At 33.9% G+C, this 23490-nt stretch overlaps 1 long non-coding RNA gene across 1 annotated transcript in view; it reads left to right on the top strand.

Annotated features, from left to right (window-relative positions):
• Nucleotides 1-23490, top strand: part of LOC132311265 (uncharacterized) — a 41170-nt gene that overhangs the window by 16320 nt on the left and 1360 nt on the right. Inside the window, exon 2 of the long non-coding RNA XR_009482914.1 lies at nt 6369-6467. This is a non-coding gene — a long non-coding RNA (uncharacterized LOC132311265). The remainder of the gene's footprint in view (nt 1-6368; nt 6468-23490) is intronic.

The raw sequence follows: 23490 nt of genomic DNA, 5'->3' as shown, positions 1-23490 counted from the left end.
TATATCATTTAAAATATCAGGGCATTACACTGGGTATGGATTGGTTGGCTCGATATCATGCTCAGTTAGACTGTCATGAGAGGACTATTGTATTCTCAATTCCGGGATAGTCACCTTCTCGATATAAATGTGGGGAGTTCGAGGGCACCATGACTATGGGATTTCCCGCCCACATTGAGGTGGTTGAGCAATGCATGACTATAAAGTAGTTGCCTATAGTGTCAGAGTATGCAGATGTGTTTCAAGATATTCTGAGTTTGCCTCCTAGGAGGGTAGTGGATTTCTGCATCGACCTCACCTTGGTATTTCACCTATCTCTTGGGCACCCTATAGAATGGCGCCAGCTGAATTGAGTGAGTTGAAGAAGCAGATTCAAGATTTGCAAGATCGAGGGTTTATTCGACCTAGCACATCACCTTGGGGAGCACCTGTTCTATTTGTCAAGAAAAAGGATGGGTTACTCCGCTTATGTGTTGACTATCGTGCGCTGAATAGGGTCACTATTAAGAACAAATACCCATTGCCACGCATTGATAATTTGTTTGATCAACTCAAAGGGGCGCAGTTGTTCTCTAAGATTGACTTGAGGACTGGTTACCATCAGTTGAGGATTAGGGAGGAGGATATTCCTAAGACTGCCTTCAAGACTCGTTATGGCCTCTATGAATTCTTAGTCATGCCTTTTGGGTTGACTAACGCTTTGGCAGCTTTTATGGATTTGATGAACTGAGTGTTTCGACCTTACTTGGATCAGTTTGTTGTGGTATTTGTTGATGACATTCTGATATATTCCAAGACTAAGGAGGAGTACGAGAGACACTTGAGCATTACACTTCAGACTCTGCGTGAGCATCAGCTTTATGCTAAGTTTGAGAAATGTGATTTTTGGCAAGAGCAGATTCAGTTTTTGGGGCATGTGATCTCTAAGGATGGAGTTTTAGTGGATTCTGCCAAGGTGGAGGCTGTGATGAGTTGGAAACGGCCTACAACTGTCACTGAGATTCGTAGCTTCTTAGGATTTACAAGATACTATGGGCACTTCATTGAGGGTTTCTCCAATATTGCTGCACCTTTGACTCGTTTGACTCGGAAGGATGTGAAGTTTGTTTGGGACCACTGCTGTGAGCAGGCATTTGAGGAGCTGAAGACGAGATTGACTTCGGCACCAGTTCTTACTATTCCTATTAGTGGTGAGAGATTTGTTATCTACGCAGATGCGTTACATCAAGGTCTTGGCTGTGTTTTGATGCAAGATGGTAAGGTGGTAGCGTACGCCTCTAGGCAGCTTAAGCCACATGAGCAGAATTACCCTACACATGACCTGGAGTTAGCAGCAGTAGTTCTTGCATTGAAGGTATGGAGGCATTATTTGTATGGCGAGAACTTTGAGTTATTCTTTGATCACAAGAGCCTCAAGTACCTCTACACTCAGAAGGAGTTGAATATGAGGCATCGGAGGTGGATGAAGAAGATGAATGATTTTAATATGATCCTTTAGTATCATCCTGGGAAGGCAAATGTGGTAGCAAATGCCTTGAGTCCAAAACCGAGAGGATTAGTTGCCTTTATGATGATTCAGGAGTGGATGATGTTAGAGGCATTGGCAGAGTTCTCTATTATGCCGAGTTCTTAGAGTACAGGGGCTCTTCTTTGTAGTTTGACTGTACAACCTACTTTGATCAGCCGGATAATCCATGCTCAGACTTAGGATGATAGGTTGCAGACCAAAGCAAGTGACGCTGTTAATAATGAAGGTAATGTCGATTGGACGTATGGAGCTTATAGTGGTATGAGATTTCGAGGTAGGCTATGTGTTTCAGACTTAGCAGACCTCAAGAGAGAGATTTTAGAAGAGGTACACCACTCTAGGTACACAATGCACCTAGGTGGCACTAAAATGCATCATGATCTTAAGAGGCAGTTCTAGTGGGAAGGCATGAAACGTGATGTGGCAGAGTTTGTATCTAGATGTCTCACTTGTCAGTGAGTGAAGGCTGAGCACCAGAGACCAGCAGGATGATTACAACCTCTGTCCGTGCCTGAGTGGAAATGGGAGCATGTGATGATGGATTTTGTTGTGGGGTTACTGAGGTCGATACATAACCATGATACAGTGTGGGTGATAGTGGACTGATTGACTAAATCAGCTCATTTTCTACCCATTCGAGCTACTAATACTGTAAAGGAATTGTGTAAGATCTACATTAGAGACATAGTTAAGCTCCATGGAGTGCCGGTGTCTATTGTTTCAGATCGTGATCCTCGTTTTTCATCTCAATTTTGGAGTAGTTTTCATGCAGCTTTTGGTACTCCTTTGAGTTTGACTACTGCTTTTCATCCTCAGACCGATGGCCAGTCCGAGAGGGTCAATCAGGTTTTGGAGGATATGCTTCGTGTATGTGTTTTAGATTTTTAGGGCAATTGGGAGAATCGCATTCCACTGATTGAGTTTGCTTATAATAACAGCTACCAGGCTAGCATCGGCATAGCATAGTATGAGGCACTTTATGGTAGACTTTATCGTTCACCTGTATGTTGGGCTAAGGTTGGTGCTGGTAGTTTTTTTGGAGCCAGAATTGGTGTAAGAGACTACGGAGAAGGTTGCCATCATTCGAGATCGATTTCGCACAGCTCAGAGTCGGCAGAAGAGTTATGCAGATCGACGCCGTCGTGCTTTGGAGTTTAGTGTGGGTGACTTGGTGTTCTTGAAAGTATCACCAATGAAGGGGGTTACGAGATTTGGTAGGAAGAAAGGGAAGCTAGCTCCTCGATTTATTGGACCTTTTGAGATCACAGAGAGGATTGGGGAAGTGGCGTATAGATTGGCTTTACCACCTAGACTCTCTGCTGTTCATTATGTTTTCTATGTCTCTAGGGATAGCAAAATCCCCATACCCGGCGGGTCCCCGCCCCTATTATGGCGGGTTTGGGGACCCATTTATGTAAATGGGGAGGGGATGGGGATTGTATTTGAAACCCCGGCGGGGGACGGGGTGGGGCCGGGGGAGGGCAACCCCGCCTCGTTTATAATGCATTTTTACAATACTGTCCTTACATGTTATAAAATATTACTAAATTACATACCTATATATATATAATATATTCACTTCTAAAACACTAGATCTATTCCCTCGCAGCATAGTCATTGTTGGAAGAATGTTATTTGTTTTGATTAATCATGTTAAAAATTTCCCGATTATTCCAAAAAATGTTATATGTGATTTTGTTATAAATTTGATTGGGTTGAAATAATATGTTTTAAATTGTTATAATTGTGCTGAAGCTTTATTAAATTATTAGGCTGAAAAATATTGTAGTTGTGTTAATTTTGTTGAAGAGGAATTGGAATTTTAAAAAAGTTACGCGGGGTGGGGTGGGGCGGGGTAGGGGGCTAATGTGGCGGGGCGGGGACGGGGGAGGGGGAGGGGGTTGAAATTTAAAAGGGTATGGGGGTAAAAAATTTGACCGAGGATGGGGTGGGGATGGGGAATGAGATCCCCGCCTCACCCCGCCCCATTGCCATCCCTATATGTCTCTATGGTTAGGAGGTGCTTGAGGGATGAAACTCAGGCTGTTGACTGTACAAAGGTTCAGTTGCGCTCTAATACAACTTATGTTGAGACGCTTATTCACATTGTTGACCATATGGTTAAACAGTTGAGGCGGGCAGAGATACCTTTAGTGAAGGTGCAGTGGAATTATTAAGACGAGAGAGAGACTACTTGGGAGCTAGAGTTAGAAATGAAGGAAAAATACCCACATCTCTTTGAATAAGGTACGTAAAATTTCGACGACGAAATTTCTTTTTAGGAGGGTAGAATGTAATACCCGTTTCTTTTTATTTATTTATTTGAATATTTATTCATCTGGTTGACTTTTTAAGGTATATTTGTGATAATAGGTTACCTTTTAAAAGTTTGAAAATTTAAAAGGGATCCGAAATTATCTCACCTACCGTTATCCTTATCTTTATATAAGTTTCAATAGTCTATTGCGTAAAAGAAAGAGGGGAAAAAAATGAAAATACTGACGTTACATTATATCTGAAGTAGCTAGAAGGGGAGTCGGTGACCAGAGATTCGTGTAGAAAGGAAAGAGTAGCATTTTCCAGGCAAGTTAATCTTGCTTTATATTTTTATATATGTTTACAACTTGATTTATAAAAATCTTAGAGAATTAATCTAGAACATTCTAGCATTTTTTTTTTTGTCGATTGTTTGATGAAAATCTATGATTATTTAATATATAAACCTGATTAGTAGATTAATATGTGGTTGCTACTCACTTTTTTTGATATTTAAATAAATTATAATATGGAGTTGTAAATGTAACTGTGTTGACTCTAATTATATATACACATGGGTTCGAGTATATATATTACCACATGCACTCTATTGGGTATTTGATATATTCATTGACTATAATTCTAGATTATTCTAATTGAATGAAAGTTAATTAAAAGATATGTTTATATGGGGACTTATACGAGATTACGAACTTATTAAAAGATTGTGATTGGATTTTTTTGGGAAGTAAATTACATAAAATTTGTATGCTAACTAGTAAATATATAGGTACTTATGTTGGATTTCGTGAAAGAATTTGTGTTACGATATATTTGTGACTAGGTGTATCCATTTAGCATTAAAGTTGTTTAAATAGTGGGACTGAACTTTAAAGACTTTGCTTAATTAAATTGATTACGTTATTTAATTATTAGGAATGGATTAGACATGTTGGATTTCATGAAAGAATTTGTGTTACGATATATTTGTGACTAGGTGTATCCATTTAGTATTAAAGTTGTTTAAATAGTGGGACTGAACTATAAAGACTTTGCTAAATTAAATTGATTACGTTATTTAATTATTAGGAATAGATTAGATATCTCACTGAACCTTTAATCTTCTATTTAATTAGTTTATAAATTATTGGAAAATTTATACGTTCATGAAACACTTGGATTAAATATTTTTTTTAAGAAATTCACTATGTTCATATTATGTGTACCTATAACCGATCAATGGAAGAGGTGGATATATATATATGTATATATTTATATTTATCTATTTATTTGTTTGTGCAGTTATACAATCTGTATAAGGAAGTTTAGATGAATGTTAAACTGAATATGCTTGGTGACTAAGATTACTGGGACGAAATATCATAGCCAGAATTGGTATTATTTGTACTTCTAGTTGTATGCCTCATTATTGGTTACAGTACTGGATGAATAAGTGATAGTTAAGGTTTAAGGGTATGAGTATGATAATGAAATTTCATATTATATTATTATATCACAATTCACCATAATTAATAATTAATGGATGAGGTTGGATTAGTCAGAGGGATAGTCAGGGACTGACCCTATGATGACTTTTGGGTATGGTCAAGGACTTGCCTATTTGGGAGTGCACTACCCTTTTATTATGGCCATAGGTCTAATGAACCCTTATTGTGTGGACGTGATCAGGGATTATCTGGGGAGTAGACGTACAATCCAGCCATACGTTTGTTTTCAGTAGTCAGGGACTATACGATTCACACCACTTTATTGGATGGGAGCCCGGGGCTCATGTGATATATGTGGATTTATTAAAAGTAAACGATGGTTATTTATTGAGTTTATTTTTAACTGGGATATGCATATTTAATTAATGTACTTATAAGTTGCTTATATATATGGGAATACATGGTAAGATTAGCTTGCTTAACGATGATTGTATTTAGCATTTCTTGCTGAGCTTGTGAGCTTACCCCATTATCATATTTCAAGTGCTCGTATAGTAGGAACGTGATGGAGACACATGATGGGGACAGATTTTAGCTCGTTGCACATTTATTTATTTATACTCGGTTTTCCTTTATTATGATCATTGTAATAAAGTTGGGGTTTTGTGAGACTTTGTTTAGTTGATTTAGTGGTTATGAATGTTTTTATTATGTTAGAGGAAATTTCACCTCTATTCATTATTTATATAAATTCGTCAGACTCTAATGTTTATTAAATTGAATGATGGGATTCATCGTAGTTCTATTTATGGTGAATGTATGTTGAGTATTGGTGGAAGTTATACTTTAGATTTTATATGCAGAACAAGTAGTTCTTGTGTTAAAATTTGGGGTGTGACAATGGGATAGGGTCGGATCCTTATAATAAAGATGCATGCTTATCGAAAAAGAGAAAGTCGTTGCATAATTATTTTGCCAAAAGTTCCTTTCATTACTCTAAATGCAATTATTGTAAAAAGTTAGGACACAAAATTTACAATTGTCCATTTAGAAAGAAGACAAGGACAAAGAAGATTTGAGTTGCAAAAGGAACTTATGTGCCGTTACCTAACTTTTATGTACCCAATAAAATTTAGGTACCAAAAGAAGATTTCTTAAGCTCGTCTTGTGGGCTTGCTTGATGGCACCCTCTTCAAGGAATGTGAAGGAAGCATTACTTGGGAACAACCCCAAGGGTGAGTAATTGGTTAACCTTATAGATTCACTCCATGCTATGAATTGCTTCATTACTTACTTCCTTGGTATACTAATGATCTTTAAAGGGCTAAACGAAAATGTAACTTCAAGCCTTAGATCATCACATATGGAGAGTCATTAAATGAATTGTTCTAGACCATTGAAAATTATATTTTCCAAAAAGATAATGATTATGCTTTATATTGTTGAATTTTTGTATTATCTTCTTTATGGTACTAGTATTCATTATTTGTACAATTTCCTTTCAATGCATGCTTTTATTCATTGAAAAATAATTTTTTACATGCATTACATTCAAATGAATTTCTTGAAATTATATTTGAAGAATTACACTGAAAAGTAGAGAAAATTGCTCTAAAAAGTGTATGCCTTAAGAAGGAACTTACTTTCTGATGACTACCCGAGCGTGTGCACAAAATGATGCACAACACTTTGAGTTTGGAAATTAGTGTCAAGTGGGTATCATACTTTAAATTTTTAAACCGCTTGACACCTATACTATGTAGTATGAGTGAGAAGGGATTGTCCCAAGAGATTATACGTGTTGGAATTTAATTTCGACTCTAATGTGTCAATTGATTGCAAAGGAGGGTTGTGTTGGTTGATTACTCTAGAAAACAATTAATTAAAACGCAATTAAAATAAACTAAATTGAGTTAGAGATTTAAGAGATGAGAAGAGAGGTCTTGGGGTGCATTGGAATTGCCACCAAGCTCGTTCACCAAACCACACACTTTCAACTAATTGAGGAAAACTTTCTTGTGAACAAAATGCGACTACTAATTGCAATATTAAACATGGACCATCAAATTCAAATATATATTGCCTACCTAACCAACAATTAAACCACACATCAATCTAGTAACAATTATAGCACATATCAATCTAGAGAGTCATGGAATATCAAATCAAGTATAGATTGTCTACCTACTTACAAGAATTAATTAAATTATAGAACAACCCATCAAGCATAAGCATAATTCATCAAATTAATTGACAAACCTATCTAATAAAAACCATATCTAGTCATTACTAGATTTTCAATCAACCACACATAGACATGCAATTAATATAGAAAAACTAGTGTAGAGATCAATTCCCAAATAATCACACATAAGACAACATGTAATCACATAGAGAATCAATAGAAAGAATTAATCCATAGAAATCGAAGGAGAACCCAAGATTCATTACATTCACAAGACTAAAACACTAATCACAAGATATTATTCCCCAAAAAATATGAAATAGATAGAGGTGTAGATTACAAACTTGGGGGTCATCCAAACCTCAAGGAGAAGTCTAGCCAATCATGGAGGAGGTGGGTGTGATCTTGGAACCCTCAGGGACAATCTCTAAACATGGCTTCATCTTGTTCCTCTTCTTCTTTGTTGAATTCTAGAGAGAGAGTATGTATAGATATTGAGATGTGTTCTTGGTACCTCCACTCTTCTCTTTTCTTCTAACCCTAATATCTAACTTTTCTAGAGAGAGAAACTAACTATTACAATGTAAAAATAAAATAAAATTGAAGACAAAAGATATTTTACAAAATGATTCAATTCCCTTTAAATAGAAGGTTCTTGGAGTAGTAAACAAGTCAAAAAATAAGCCTTTAAAATATCTAATCTTGTAGCTATGTGGTAGGTGAAGTTTGGGTGCGCAGGAATAAAATAGCTCGGTGCTAGCGTATCTTCGATCGATCCAAAATTTATTTATTTATTTAATTATTATTATTAATATTATTTTTACTTTCCAGAACTTTATACTTGACTCCAAAAAGGTTGTTATGAACCATTTTTAGCCCGTTTAAACCTTATTGACCTGAAATAGACAAAAACACAAATAAGTACTAAAACATGAAAGTAAGATAGATGATTGGACTAAAATACCCTAACTTAGGTGCTAAAATGCATTACATTTGAGTACTTATCACACCCTCAAACTTAGATACTACTAGTCCCTAGCAATGAACTACAAAGAAAATAAAGAAAAAAAAACTATACAACTATGAACTAGAAAGTAATAAAAGGATAATGCCACTTTCGTAGGGAACACGATTGCATTTAGTGTATGCAACAAGCCTTTTGAACCCCTAGGTTACCCCTAGTGGACGAGTGAAGTCTCGTGATGGTTTTCAGAAATGATACTCACAATCATTGAGCTCTTTCTCACTAAAGAGGCATCAATATACAAAACAAGTATTGGGAGAAAACTAACTCAAGTACGCAATTTTTCAACCATTTCCAAGCAATTCTCCAAAATCTCAACACCAAGCAAACAAGTATGGTTCTCCATACATCAAGACAATGATCATGTAAATAAAAATAACTCTAGAATCCTTTTTAAGTGAACCGACATCAAATATGTTGCTATCTTAGCCAACTAAAGAAATGGTCACATCCGGCCTCAAGCTAGCACACAAATCTAGTACCGATCATTAAGATAAAGAATGAACATTTTATTAAAGATTTATTCAACTAGGTGCACTTATTCTTTTCACTCGATTTTATTTTATTTTATTTTATTTTTATTTTTTTAGGATCAAAGATGGAAGCATGGTGCAATGTATTGATCTATTAAGCTCTCTAGCGATTCATGAGATTAAGCATTAGGCCAATGACTCCCAAACTAGATGGTTTTAGGGCAATAGGTGTTAAAACACCCCTAAGGACTTACAAGCTCAAATTAATTAGGTTACAAATCAAAACAACCTCCATCTAATCATTTCTCACTTCTCACTTTTTGGGAGAATTGCTCACTTTTTTTTATTTGCTTTGTGCAAATTTTTTTTTTTTTTTCAATTTTTTTTTTTTCCACAATTATTAACCTAGAGTTTGGGCCCTTCACCTTTTGGCCCGAGAAAGTCAGTGCTTGATGAGGCTAGAATCCCGGCTATTTAGCGAAAAAGGGTTTGTTGTCCACCTTTGTCAAGAATGAAAACTTTCAATGCACTACTAGCTTAATTGGGATATAACCAAATCAATAATCAATAAAACATGTACCCTACAAATGAATGCTAGTGTGCGTCTGTGCTAGAGTGGAATCCTAAAGTGAATCTCAAAACAATCACAAGATCAAGATGATGTGGACCATAAATGCAAGCATGATATCAATCTTTCGAAAAAATTTACTTCTAAATGGCATCCACAAGGCATACAAGGAGTATTGGGCTCTCAAGTCAAACAATTTTTAAATTCTAAGTATTATGGTTCTCAAAAGGTTAAAATTATTGCAAAAATGGGTCTCAAATCTTAATCATGCAATTAAATCTCAAACTTAAGTAGAATGCAACAAAGTCACCTTACTCTCAAACTTAAACCGTACATTGTCCTCAATGTGCAATGAGAAAAATGAAAAAGATGGAAAGAATATACCGTAGTGGCAAAGACGTGAAACTCGGTAATGATCTATTAGGAAAGAGTGCACTCCTAAACTTGGAATCAACAACCTACTTGAATAACCACACTAGCAAACTCACATCAAATATCAAATGTGATTAAGATAAGTGAATCGAGCATTCTAAGGCAATATAGCATAAGATGAAAGAGAGATATAAAATCAAGTCCAAGATAAATCATAAAGTATGCATGACTACACAAAATGGAACAATGTTGAAAAGTTTTTATGTTTTTCATTTTATGAAAGCATGTATAGACAAAATGAAAGAAATAAAATGCAAAGATGTATAAACAAAATGAAAAAGAAAAATAAAGAAGGCAGAATAAAACTATATGCACAATGAAAGAAAAAGAAACAATATGTATTTGTTTTTTTTTTTTTGTGCTTCGATCGATCGAAATTTTCAACAATCGATCAAGATTTTCCACGATCGATCAAAAAGCTTTCAAGTGATACCCTAAGAACAAAAATTTCTGACGTGGTTGCCGATTGATCGAAATGAATTTCGATCGATCGAAAAGTCCTGGGCAGAAAAATGTTTGAAATTTTTTATTTTTATTTTTTTATGCCTAACATGTATGAAATCTTCAATGACGCTCAATGGAACATATCTAGACGCCACAAGAAGTGAAAAATAAAAAGAAATGGGAGAGGAATATAGTTGAAAACTCTACGAATGCTAGTGTTTAACGTCTTTAGCAAGATGTTAGGTTGACTCACTAGTCGAAAGTATCAAAGACCGGATATAAAACATCTTTATTGACCGTCTTTTCAATTTTCTCATTTAATGCCTCACTTACGACAATGAAATCATCCTCCAAAAGAATGACTTGAAAAGAAATAAAAGGGATGATTTCATTCATTTCATCCACGGTCTTGAAAACAAAATCAATCATGGTTGGCATTGCCTCATTTTTGTGCTCTTAAAGTGTATTCAATGAATCACTCCATTTGTGAATTTTCAAGGCAATGTCTTTCAAAGACTCATTTGGAATATCAAGAAATACCTTCTCTTTATCCTTTTTTTCTTCCTAAAAAATCACCATCTCCTCACCTTCTAAGTTAGCTAAGGAGTCCATTAGAGAGTTTATTTTATTTTTGGAGCTTCCAAGGTCAAAACCATAATTTTTATACATTTCAAAAAGGCATGTCTCAAGAGGGTCTTTGGAGATAATAGAAGGAAGACTCTCTTCAACAAGTTCCTCCTCCTCCTCTCCTACCTCTATAGTGGTCAACATCTCCTCACTTTCTAAAGTATCAAAGGTCAGAATCAAATCATGATCAAAATAAGAAAAATCCTCATAAGTCATGTTGTGCTCTATTGGACTAGCCATTGGTTGACTTAATTCCTTAAATTGCTCACTTACTACTTCTTCCTCTTCACTCTCATCATCCTTATCTATATGAATTGAAGTTCTTGCCATTTTTTCATTTGCCTCTTCCTCCTTCTTTTGACGAGAAATAATACTTGTAATTTGCTCAACTTGAGCTTCAAGCTTGGTTAAGATTTGAGAATGAGAATTAATATCTTGAGTTTATGAATTAAGCACATCAAGTAGAGCTAACATTTTTTCTTGAAACTCTGGTGAATAAAGTGATGGAGGTGGTTCTTCATAAAATGGTGGGGGAGGGTAATAGTCATAAGAAGATTAAAAGAGTGATCAAGTCCATAATAAAATGATGCATGTTGAACATTGAACTCGATCTCATAAGGATTAAAATATGATGGAGGGGCATAAGGTGAAGGGAAGAAATTTCCCCCCAAACTTGGATCAAACAATTCCTCCATTCACAATTAAAATCCAAATGCAAGAAAATATTGGCTTTCACACGGGCTGATACTTGGACAAAAATTTAAGCAATATAATGAGCCTCAACAAGGGCTATCACAAGTATACAAAGAAGTGAAACAATTAAACTACAAGATTTTTAAGAAAAGCTCACAAAGGTCCTTAAGCAACTTGAAATTCCAATGCTAGCTTTAAGCTCCAATGATTGTTTTAAGATCCAATGTTTGGTTTCCTTGTAGTCAAGTACCTTATTGAACAAATAATATCAAGAATGAGAAAAGAATATACAATGGAAAATTAAAAAAAATAGAAGCAATCAAATGAACACTATTGTTTAGTCTAATTCCAACAAAACCGTTAATCCCCGGTAATGGTGCCAAAATTATGACGACTACTCGAGCATGTGCACAAAATAATGCATAACACTTTGAGTTTAGAAATTAGTGTCAAGTGGGCATCATACTTTAAATTTATAAACCGCTTAACACTTATACTATGTAGTATGAGTGAGAAGGGATCGTCCCAAGATATTATACGTGTTGGAATTTAATTTCGACTCTACTGTATCAATTGATTACAAAGGAGGGTTAGGTTGGTTGATTACTCTACAAAATAATTAATTAAAATGCAATTAAAATAAACTAAGTTGAGTTAGGGATTTAAGAGATGAGAAGTGAGGCTCGTTCACCAAACCACACACTTTCAACTAATTGGGAAAAACCTTCTTGTGAACAAAATGCGACTACCAATTGCAATATTAAGCATGGACCATCAAATTCAAATATAAATTGCCCACCTAACCAACAATTAAACTAAGTGTAGAGCAACCCATCAATCTTAAGTATGACCCATCAAACTAGTAACAATTATAGCACACATCAATCTAGAGAGTCATGGAATTTGCAATAATAAGCCATGGAATATCAAATCAAGTCTTTCTATGGCAGGAAGGTTGGAGCTCATGAAATCAGTACTTACATCCTTTGTATACTATTGGCGCTCTATGTTTTCAATTCCAAAGGCTGTGATTAAATATATAGAGAAGAAAATGAGGTATTTCTTGTTGGGATCAACTGCGAAGCATAGAAATTGCATGCTTTAGGGTGGAACAAAGTGACACGACCCAAATTAGAGGCTGGCTTTGGGGTAAGGAAAATTGAAGATATTAATAGAGTATCTACTTGTGTTTCAGTTTGGAGGTTTCTGCAATCAAAAGATTGCTTATGGGTGGTTTGGTTCAAATGGAAGTACACTAGAATAATTTCTTATTGGAATTACCATTTCAAAACCACAGATTCTCTTATGTGGAGAAGGATTTAGAGATGAGCGACTTCATGCTGACCAATGTTGAATTTGAGATTGGTGATGGAGCATCTACTTTTCTATTTACAGACCCTTGGATACAAGGGGAGTGTATGTTGACTAAGCTGGGAAAGAGAGCGTACAGAGACTTTGGACTTCCTAAACAATCTTTAATTTCCAGAATTATTCAAAATGGACAGTGGAAACTTCTTGTAAGTAGTGCTGCACCAGTGAGACAATTCAGAAACTTTATTCTGTCATGGACTCTGAAACAAGGCTGTGATCAATTACAATGGAGACATAATATGTTTTCTCTTTGAAATGTGTGGGATAAATTGAGGATTCAATCCCCAAATGTGGATTGGTTTGCAGTGTGTTGGAGTAGCTCTAGACTAAGAGCTTCACTGATCTGTGTACTGGCTATTCAAAACAAGCTGTTGTGTTTTATAAACTTGAAGAAGAGGGGAATCCCGACTGTGGCAATATGCTACAATTGTATGAAAGCTGAAGATGACCTGGACCATCTGTTTGTTATATGCTCTCTAGCAAGGGATGTTTGGCAGTGGTTTTCTGTGCTGTTTGACTGGAACATGCCTCACTTTGATAAATTATAACATCTTATTAGTTGGTTTGTTCAAGAGAGAATAAAGCACAAAGCTCAAAAGCGAATTTGTGCTACAACTTTGTGGTTTTTATGGGATGAGAGGAACAAACAATTGCATTAGGATCATCACAGAGCTGCAGTACATATTACTCAAGCTATATGCGGAGAGGTTTTACTCTTCTCAGACATGGAGCTAGGGGAATTTGGGATAACTTCTTTACATGTCTAATTTGTCTTCGCTTTCCCATTCTGTCTTATGTTTTTTTTTTTGGCTGTATTTTCTTACTGTAACCACAGCTTCTTGTAACCATGTTTTTCTATTTCTTGTCCAAGGGGATGCCCTTACTGTTTTACTTGTACATTCTTTGACATATTTATAAAAATTTTCCACTTTACCTAGGAAAAAAAAAAAATCAAATCATGTATAGATTGTCTACCTACCTACAAGTATTAATTAAATTGTAGAACAACCCATCAAGCATAAGTATAATCCATCAAATTAATTGGCAACCCCATCTAATAAAAACCATGTCTAGCCATCATTAGATTCTTAATCAACCACACATAGACATGCAATTAATATAGAAAAACTAATGTAGAGATCAATTCCCAAATAATCACACATAAGACAACATATAATCACATAGAGAATCAATAGAAAGAATTAATCCATAGAGATCAAAGGAGAACCCAAGATTCATTAAATTCATAAGGCTAAAATACTAATCACAAGATATTATTCCCCAAAAAGTTTGAAAGAGATAGAGGTTTAGATTACAAACTTGGGGCTCATCCAAGCCCTAAGGAGAAGTCTAGCCAATCATGGAGGAGGTGGGTGTGATCTTGAAACCCTCAAGGGCAATCCTTAAACATGGCTCCATCCTCTTTCTCTTCTTCTTCGTTGAATTCTAGAGAGAGAGAGTGTGTAGATCTTGAGATGTGTTCTTGGTGCCTCTACTCTTCTCTTTTCCTGTAAACCTAATCTCTAACTTTTCTAGAGAGAGAAATTAACTATTATAATGTAAAAATAAAATAAAATTGAAGACAAAAGATATTTTACAAAATGGTTCAATTCCCTTTAAATACAAGGTCCTTGAAGTAGCGAACAAGTCAGAAAATAAGCCTTTAAAATATCTAATCCCACATCTATGTGGTAGGTGGAGTTTGGGCGCGCGGGAATTAAACAGCTCGGTGCCAGCGTATCTTCGATCTATCTAAAATTTATTTATTGTTTTAATTATTATTATTATTATTATTATTTTACTTTCCAGAACTTAATGCTTGACTCCAAAAAGGTTGCAATGAATCATTTTTAGCCCGTTTAAACTTTATTGACCTGAAATAGACAAAAATACAAATAAGTACTAAAACATGAAAGTAAGATAGATGATTGGACTAAAATGCCCTATTTTAGGTACTAAAATGCATCACATTTGAGCACTTATCACATTCCAATAAACTAATATTCTTTCTAAATGGAAATTTATTTTTGGAAAGAAATGTATCTTCCTTCAAATTGTTGAATCCTTTAAGGATTTATAAAAATAGGACACTTAATTCATTTTTGCCTACTTAAGAAGAATCTTGTTCTTTTTAGTCATTTCTTGAATTTGATCATGGATAATGTACATAGAATTACATTTTGATCTATATATGAAAATATGTTACTTCACTTAATTTATTTTTCATTTCATATTGATCCATTGAGTTGTATGTAACCATAAGCATATTCACTTTTTGAATTGACAAATACACTAGCATGCTAAGAGACACTCAAATTGACAATTTAGTTAAAAGCATATTGACTACAGAGAATATCACATTATTGATTTGTATTGATTTATGTTCTAAAAGGAACCTTATTAATGGGTACTAACTCATGAGGACCCTAAAAGAATTGGGTACCAAAGAATGCCACTTGAATATGTTTTGTAAGTTTAAAATCCTCATCACTTAACAACAAGTGGATTCTCAAATATGGATAGTTAAAGCACAAGAAGAGAAATCGAATTATGATTTCATCTCACCAATAAAAGGATAAAGGGTGCATTACATTGAGAATCTTTGCCAAAGCTAATGAAATTGTTTGCTTCGGTAAGTAATTCATTTTCTTCATCACTAATGTGGTTTTAGTTGATAAGCTTAAATATGACTTGATTGTGCTATATAAAAGGATTACATGAATATTTTTTTTAGCATAATTAATAAAGATGGTAATCTTGACATGTATGTTACTTGTTGCAAATAGAAATGGAAAATGTGTATGTTATAGATTTTGATGATTTATGTGAAATTAGTGTGTTATAACATATTATTGACCATTAATGCTACTTCATTTGAATATAATCAAATCTATTAAAGTAGTTATGTCTAAGTAAGTCATTTATATGCCTTTGTGATCTTAAATATTTCATTTACGTTCTTTTGGCATCACTTCTTGCACATAAAATGAGATTATATTAACTTGAAGATGTTGGTTCAAATTTGGAAAGGAAGAAAACTTGATGGAAGAGCCATCTCATGAGATTCAAGAATGAGAGTTTATAATGACTTCCTAAGAGTTAAAGAATAGTTCACCATCATTATTTTGATCCTTCATTGGTGAAAATTCTATATGTGCTAGTTATTGGAACTAATTCTTATTAAAGTAAATATATATTTCTACTTAGTTCCTTGATCATTTTTTCTTCATAATAGATACCATGTGTTATCATTGGTAACTAAGCTATATTATTCTCAAGGATTCATCCAAGAAAAAAGAATTAAATGAATGACTTTTTATGCACATGTGACTTTGAATTGAAATAATAAAAATGTTATATGTTTTTGCATGAAATGATTTTATCAAATGCATTTTTATTTTTTTTTCTTCAAAGGTCTCTAAAGATAAACCATCTGGAATTGAAATGCATAAATTTTGAACTACATGTTTAAAATTATTTATAGTCTTACATGAGTAAAAATAAGCTCCTAGAGCTCTTTTTGAAAGGCTTAGTGGTTTTCTCATGAATAATGGTTTTTGACAAAATTGATATATATATGCATCTCTTCATTTTCAAAACCATTGATGACATTATATTGATTACACTTATATGAATGATATTATCTTTATATCAACATTTATGTTTTGTATAAAGAAGTTTACTTCTAGCATGCAAAATGAATTATAATTAGTATGATGAGTAAACCTGATTTCTTCTATGGTTAGAACTCCTTCAGTGTTATAAAAATAATTTCATATATTCGTTGGCCACTTAGTCTTGGGAATATGTTATTCAAAGAAGACTTTGTTCTAGCTTAGATGACTAATGTGATATTGCATGTGCTATATTATTTTATATATCAATTTTTAGCATTTTAGAACTTCATATGATGTTTCTTCATCATTTCTTAAAAAAAAAAAGATGTATAAAAGAAATATTGCATATGATTAGGAGTACTATCATGATTTGATGATTTTGGTCATACTTGCTCCTATATTTTATAATTTCATCTCACTCTCTAACTTTTTATGCTCCAATCCCTATTTAATCATCTCTAAAACTTAAAAGGCACATGACTTAAGATGATTACTCCTTGAATGTATTGCATTTTTTTTTAATATGAATATGATGAGTAAAATGAGATGTGTTAGTATCATGAGATATATTATGCACATACTTGTATTTGCAAATCTTGGTTGTAACATTTCACATTTGTTTTCATGATTTGTTACATCTTTTTATTTGCTTATATACTTTTGGAAAACCCAGGAACTTCAAATGATGCATCTTATCATTTACATTAATGAATTAAGGGTTTTTAAGTATAACTCGATTCATAATATATCTTAAAGTATATTTTACCTATCATTGCTTCATTGTTCTATTAATTTCATAATCATTGAATGATATATGATATGGGGAGATTATTGGTAATCTTTTGTGAATGGATAATGCATGATTTGCTAAGCTTAATTGACTTATCTTGTATATTGTTAAACATACCTTATAATGACTTTTTGGTCATTATATTCAAGAATTTGATAATTTTTCCTCCTTGAAGATGTCAAATGGGAAAAATATATTGTGATTAAAGTAGTCTCGAGTTCTCAAGATTTGTCTTTATAAGGTTGTTTGCCTTTTGGCTTATTCTAATGATGTATTGAATTCATGTTATCAATAAAATTGGTATCTTATAATATAATTCTTTATATGTTACACTCTTAAACATATTATAGTTATTACCACTATATTGCCATTTCTTGATAATCATTGCTTAACTATGACAATTCACTATGGTAAATGAACTATGTTAATTGAAGTTGTCTAAGCCTCCCACCTTTTTGTGATGACAAAGGGGGAGAAATATTTTTGATGTGATTCACTACATTAGCTAGATACATATCTATTAATGGAAGCATGGTGATAGGGGGAGATTTTTTTAAATCTCTTGAAGCTTAAAATGATTTTAAATGCATGATAATGTCTAAAATGATTTATGAAATAATAAGCATGTTATTTTATGATATGATATTTATTATATGCACTTTGATAGGGGGAGCATTTTTCAAATGCTACTCCACTTGCTTATGAACAAATCAATGTTTTTTCATCATAAAAAAGGGGGATATTGTTGGCACAAATCCTTTAACCAAAGGTAATCTAGTGATTTTGATGATTACAAACCATTAATGGTGTTTATAAACTAATATTTACATTGACTGTTATAGATGATTCATATTTAAAAAATGACCTCAATGAAGTAATAAAGATTACTTTAATAGAAGAGAATGAATACAAAGAGGCATGAAGTTGCAAGGAACTAAATGCAAGTCCATCCAAAGAGAGCTTGGACTATAATGAGCAAACAAACAACTCAAAGAAAGGAAGAAAACAAGAATACCTTAAAGCCTAAATGATCATGAACAAAGCTTGAAGAAAGGGGTAGATAGCTTGGTGAGTGTTTATGATTTAATGTCAAAGTATTTATGAATCCATTTAAAGCTCATCTTTATAGGACCATGCATATTATATTATCATTTATATGTTTTTATATCCATTAACAATAGACTATGAACTTCTTCTTCTTCTTTTTTTTTTTTTTTTTTTTTTTTTTTTTTTTTTTCATAATTCAATAGACTATGAACTTCATCATATATATATATATATATATATATATATATATATATATATATTTGAGATATGAAGTCATTGATAAGGAATGAGTTAGTTCGAGCTTGAATAAGCTTGAAGTAAATCATCACTTGAGCTAGAAATGCTAAGACCATGCGCATCAATCATATGATTCATATTGGTCACTAGAATATAAAGGTTAAGGCATATCAAGCCTTTGTTACCATGACTTAGTAACGGACATTAGGACCCTTGAATGTGCATCATGAAAAACTGTGTTTTTGCCTAAGTGTGAAAAATGAATTTTTGTAATAATGATTATTTCAAAATAATTTTTCTTAGTAATTACTCTTTATACTTCAATTTGCCAAATCTGATTTTTTGAGAATTTTTCATCAATTCTACATTGTGATCAAATTTTACCAAAATTGTCGGGAACCCCAATTTGTACAAAAACTGAATTTTTACATTTTGATTTAGTTGAATTTTAATTTTCTTGTATTTTTTATTGAATCCAAATAGGTGGTACTTCCTTATTTACATTGTAAACTTAAAGTAAATGGATATATAAAAATAGTAAAGACATTTATTTTGCAGAAGTAACAGACTATGCTGTTTATCAGATAACTAAAATAGAGAAAATTTATTTATTTTTCATCTAACCAATCAGATCACTTATACTATCGATAGGATGCCAAAACCAGTGAACACGCATCTTTTGCAGTTTATCGAGTGACCGATCAGTTCACGAATGTAACTGATCAGATTAGTCCAAGTGACTGATCAGATGTTTCATATAACTGATCAGATGACATTTAGATTTGAAGCTAACGATCAGATCATTCATCTAACCGATCAGATGACTCCAAGTGACTGCACACATGGTACATATAACTGATCAGATGGACTAAAATTTTAGATCTGAGAAAATGATTTCACCCCAAACGGCTGTATTCTTCAAGGGGTTATAAATACACAATGTTTTGGACATTGTGGGTATGCATTGGAGAGAAATAGAGAAACCTTCCTTGATATCAAAGAGTTTTTGTTCTTCATCTTCTTCATCCTCTCATACATATTATTCATAAAGTATTAAGCTTCATTTGTATTCATTTATGCTTTAATTGTGAGCTTTGATTTGCATATCAATCTTTGAGAGATATATTTGTAAGTCGTATGCAGCGGAATATATTTTGGAAAGTATTAGAGTTTGTAAAACAAATCAGTGTTGTTATTAACTTTACTTATTCTAGCAAACAGATCAGAGTTTTCAAATTATCAAGTTTGGCAGAGACTTTTCGAAGCCAAACTTGAGCATCTTGAACCGGTTCAAGGTTGGCAGACCTGAATTTTTGGTTCCTTCTGCCTATATTCATTCTACTGTAAGTTCCGTTCAAAATGGTAAGTGTAGAATGTGTCCAACCTTGTTTAGAATCCTTCCTAAAGTGGTGTTCTTACCTTATTCTTAAAAAATCTTCAAGTATGGTATGTTTGAACGCCTTCCTAATTCTGTAGTCCCTGTCAAACTTGATAATTTATAGAATAAGTAATTTGAATTACAACTCAACTTGGACTAGTTATGTCTACGATAATTGCCAAAAATAAATTAAAATCTCACAATATTCTTATGCAACAAATTTTTATCAACAACCAATTGTAAGGGTTAGTGTGACCCAGCAGAAGTCTAATAGAGGATTGTTCTCTTAGAAATAAGAATTAGAAGCGGTTTGCTTCTTGTACCATTTTCTCTCCACCCGTAAGGAGGTGCCATAGTGGGATTGAAAAAAGTCTCAAGAGGGATCTTAAGTCGAGGAGTAGTAGTTACCGAACCTCACTAAATCGTTGTGTCAAGTGTTTGCATTTCTCTTCCCTTATCTCTTTTACAACTGTCTTATTAATTGCTTGAGTTTATATCTTAATTATTACATAATTGTTATAAGGTATTTATTAGAATTTGCAAAACAATTAAAACCAAAAATTAACCATTGTTTGCCATAGATTCTATTCACCCCCCATCTAGAGTCAATACTTGGGCAACACTTTCTATGTTAACAAAAATGTTAACGCTGGAAGAAGATGGGGGAGGCAGCATAAGAGAGCAGAGCGTAGACATCAAAATCGTGTATGACATTAATAGGTTGTTGAGGAGTAATAATTTCCTATGTTTCAATAGGAGGACTAAGAGCAGCAGGAACCTCAGGATCAAGGCCATAGCCAGGGCAGGGATCCAGAGTATCCTCCTCAGATGACTGATATGATCATTTAGACAGTAGCTGCAGGGGTAGTAGCTACACTTCAGAATCAGTCACCTATTCAGCAGCCACCTATTTAGCAGCCACCTGTACCTATACCTGTGGTTCAGCCTAACACTTGGGATAAGGTTAAGAGTACTTTCATAAAGAGGAATCCACTAGAGTTCTCGAGCTCCACCGATGTGAAGGAAGCATACCAGTAGAAGAAGAACATAGAGCGTCATCTTCGTATGGTTGAGGGGACTAATATTCAGAAGCAGATGCTTGCTATATTCAAGCTTATGGGAGATGCTCTTTAGTGGTGGGAATCTGTTACACTGCAGAGGAGAGGACTTCTTTGAAATGCAATCAATTCAAGGTACGCTTCGATGGGAAGGATTTTCTTTATGCAGTCAGAACTGCAAAGAAGAAAGAGTTCCTTGATTTATAGTAGGGGAATAGTACTGTGGCAGAGTATGAACAACAGTTTACTAGCTTATCACTTTTTGATCATTTTTACAATTAGGCAAATACAATTAGGCAAATAATCAGATAATCAAGTAAAAATGCAATAAAACAATAATTAAAAATGCCGAGACTATTCTTTTAAAATTAGTGGTATTACAAGCTTACACTACTTATTCGCAGGTAGTTGACATAGTACTACAACATTGCCCGATAAGGAGAGAGTAGAAGCAACTCTGGGGTGATAAGTGGATTAATAAAGACTCTACTAATCAGACTATTGAGAAGGGCAATGATAACGGTAACAGACATAATGACTGCAATAACCCGGTCATTTTCTTCCTTTTTCCTTTTTCCTCGAATTTTACGGATAATTTTTTTTTTTCCGTTGTCTTTTCTTTTCTGTGGATGGTTTTTCGTCGCTTAGTGTCATCTTGAGTGCTCAAAATTGGTTTTTGAGACTCTTTCATGTGAATTGATAACTTCCTTTGAGGACCGAGTCATTTTCGTATTTTTCATTTTTGGATACTATGCGCTATTTCGTCTTTTCCCTATTCTGTCATTTTCCCTATTTCGTCTTATCTCCGTTTGTCAGTTTTTGGCACAACCTCACTTTTTATGCTCGGAGTTGGTTTTTGACTTCACGTATCCTTATCGTGAGTGGTTTTCACGAAATACGTATCTTTACTTTTGCAAGAAAGTACTCTGGTTACTTCCGGTGCCCATAGGGGCATGGATGCATAAATCTTTGGAATTAAATTCATTTCTTGGGGTGTTTTTCATAAATATCTTTTAAAGATATTTTATTTCAGGGGCATATAAGAAAATATCTTTTGGAAGATATTTTCATCCTGGTGCAGTTTCGCAGTTAACCCTTTTTGTAGGGGCAATTGTGCAATTAACGAAAATTATTGCAAAATGTCTCGTCTGGAGCCTAAATCCTCGTACGGGATTCATTTTCACTTTTTGTTGACTTGTAAATTCATAGAATTCCATTTTGGTCTTTTTTCTCCAGTTTTAGAATTTTTGGATCCGGTTGCCGCCGAACTTGTTCGGGGCATAACTTTCTGCTCGAGACTCGGTTTTCAACGTCGTTTCTTCCGTTGTTCATATTTTCTCATTTTAAATCTTTTTCATTCATGGAGTTTTTCCGTTTCAGCTCGTTTACTCAAAATTCACTTTTCCGGATTCGGCGGGGCCCTTTCAGGGCACTTTTTGTGATTTACTATAAATAGGAGCCTTAAAGAAGAAAAACCAGATTTTCTTCTTCTTCCTCCTCTCCTTGCATGACCAAAGGCAGCCATGGATCCCCATGGAGCTGCTATCTTCTCTCTCCTCCTTCAACCTACTTTTCCTAAGTGAAAATCCTTCGGCCTTTGCATTTATTGCTCGTCTCGTCGTGCTCTATCATTACCCCTTATTAGAAACCATTTCTGACCAAATTTTGGGTTTGGGATTTAGGCCAAGTTTGGATTTTCATGGGGCTTCTTGGATATTCATATAGATCGTGTTGTCCCCGACAAAACTTAGGAGTTTCGTCGGATTCGGAGCCGTTTCGTTTTGATGGCTTTTGAGATTTTCATCTCAAATTGAGGTAGGGGGTGTCTTAGGATTATATTTGTGTTGTATTGATAATTATATATGCTTATACAACTTGTATGCATGTTTTGTATAAATTTTGGAATTTAATTTTAATTAATTTCTTTGTAAAGGATTTAATGCTCAGGATACGTATGACTTGGAATTGAATTGTAACATGCTAGGAAATTATGCTTGGATATGTTGGTTAACATATATTAAATTTGGCTCATTTGATTAAGAATTACAACTTTTATTTAATATTTATCTTTAGTGAAAGTTTAATTTACATGGTTGTATCAAGCATGAAATCAAGTTGTAATGTGGTATTTAAATAGGCCTTGGCATGTTCTCTAACATAGATTAAATTGAGGGCATTTGGAATTGTTTAAAAATCTAGAGGAAATTAATTAATTAGCTTGATTAATTTTGTTTTAAGTGCTTTAATCACCTAAATTGTCATTTGATGTGATATATGTGATGACCATAACATGTCCTTCAATATATATTAAATT

The sequence above is a fragment of the Cornus florida genome, unplaced genomic scaffold, assembly GCF_030987335.1.
Source record: "Cornus florida cultivar Cherokee Brave unplaced genomic scaffold, ASM3098733v1 CherokeeBrave_3.0.0_Hap2_Chr06, whole genome shotgun sequence".
Classification (NCBI taxonomy): Eukaryota; Viridiplantae; Streptophyta; class Magnoliopsida; order Cornales; family Cornaceae; genus Cornus; species Cornus florida.
This window is presented reverse-complemented; position numbering and strand designations above follow the sequence as displayed.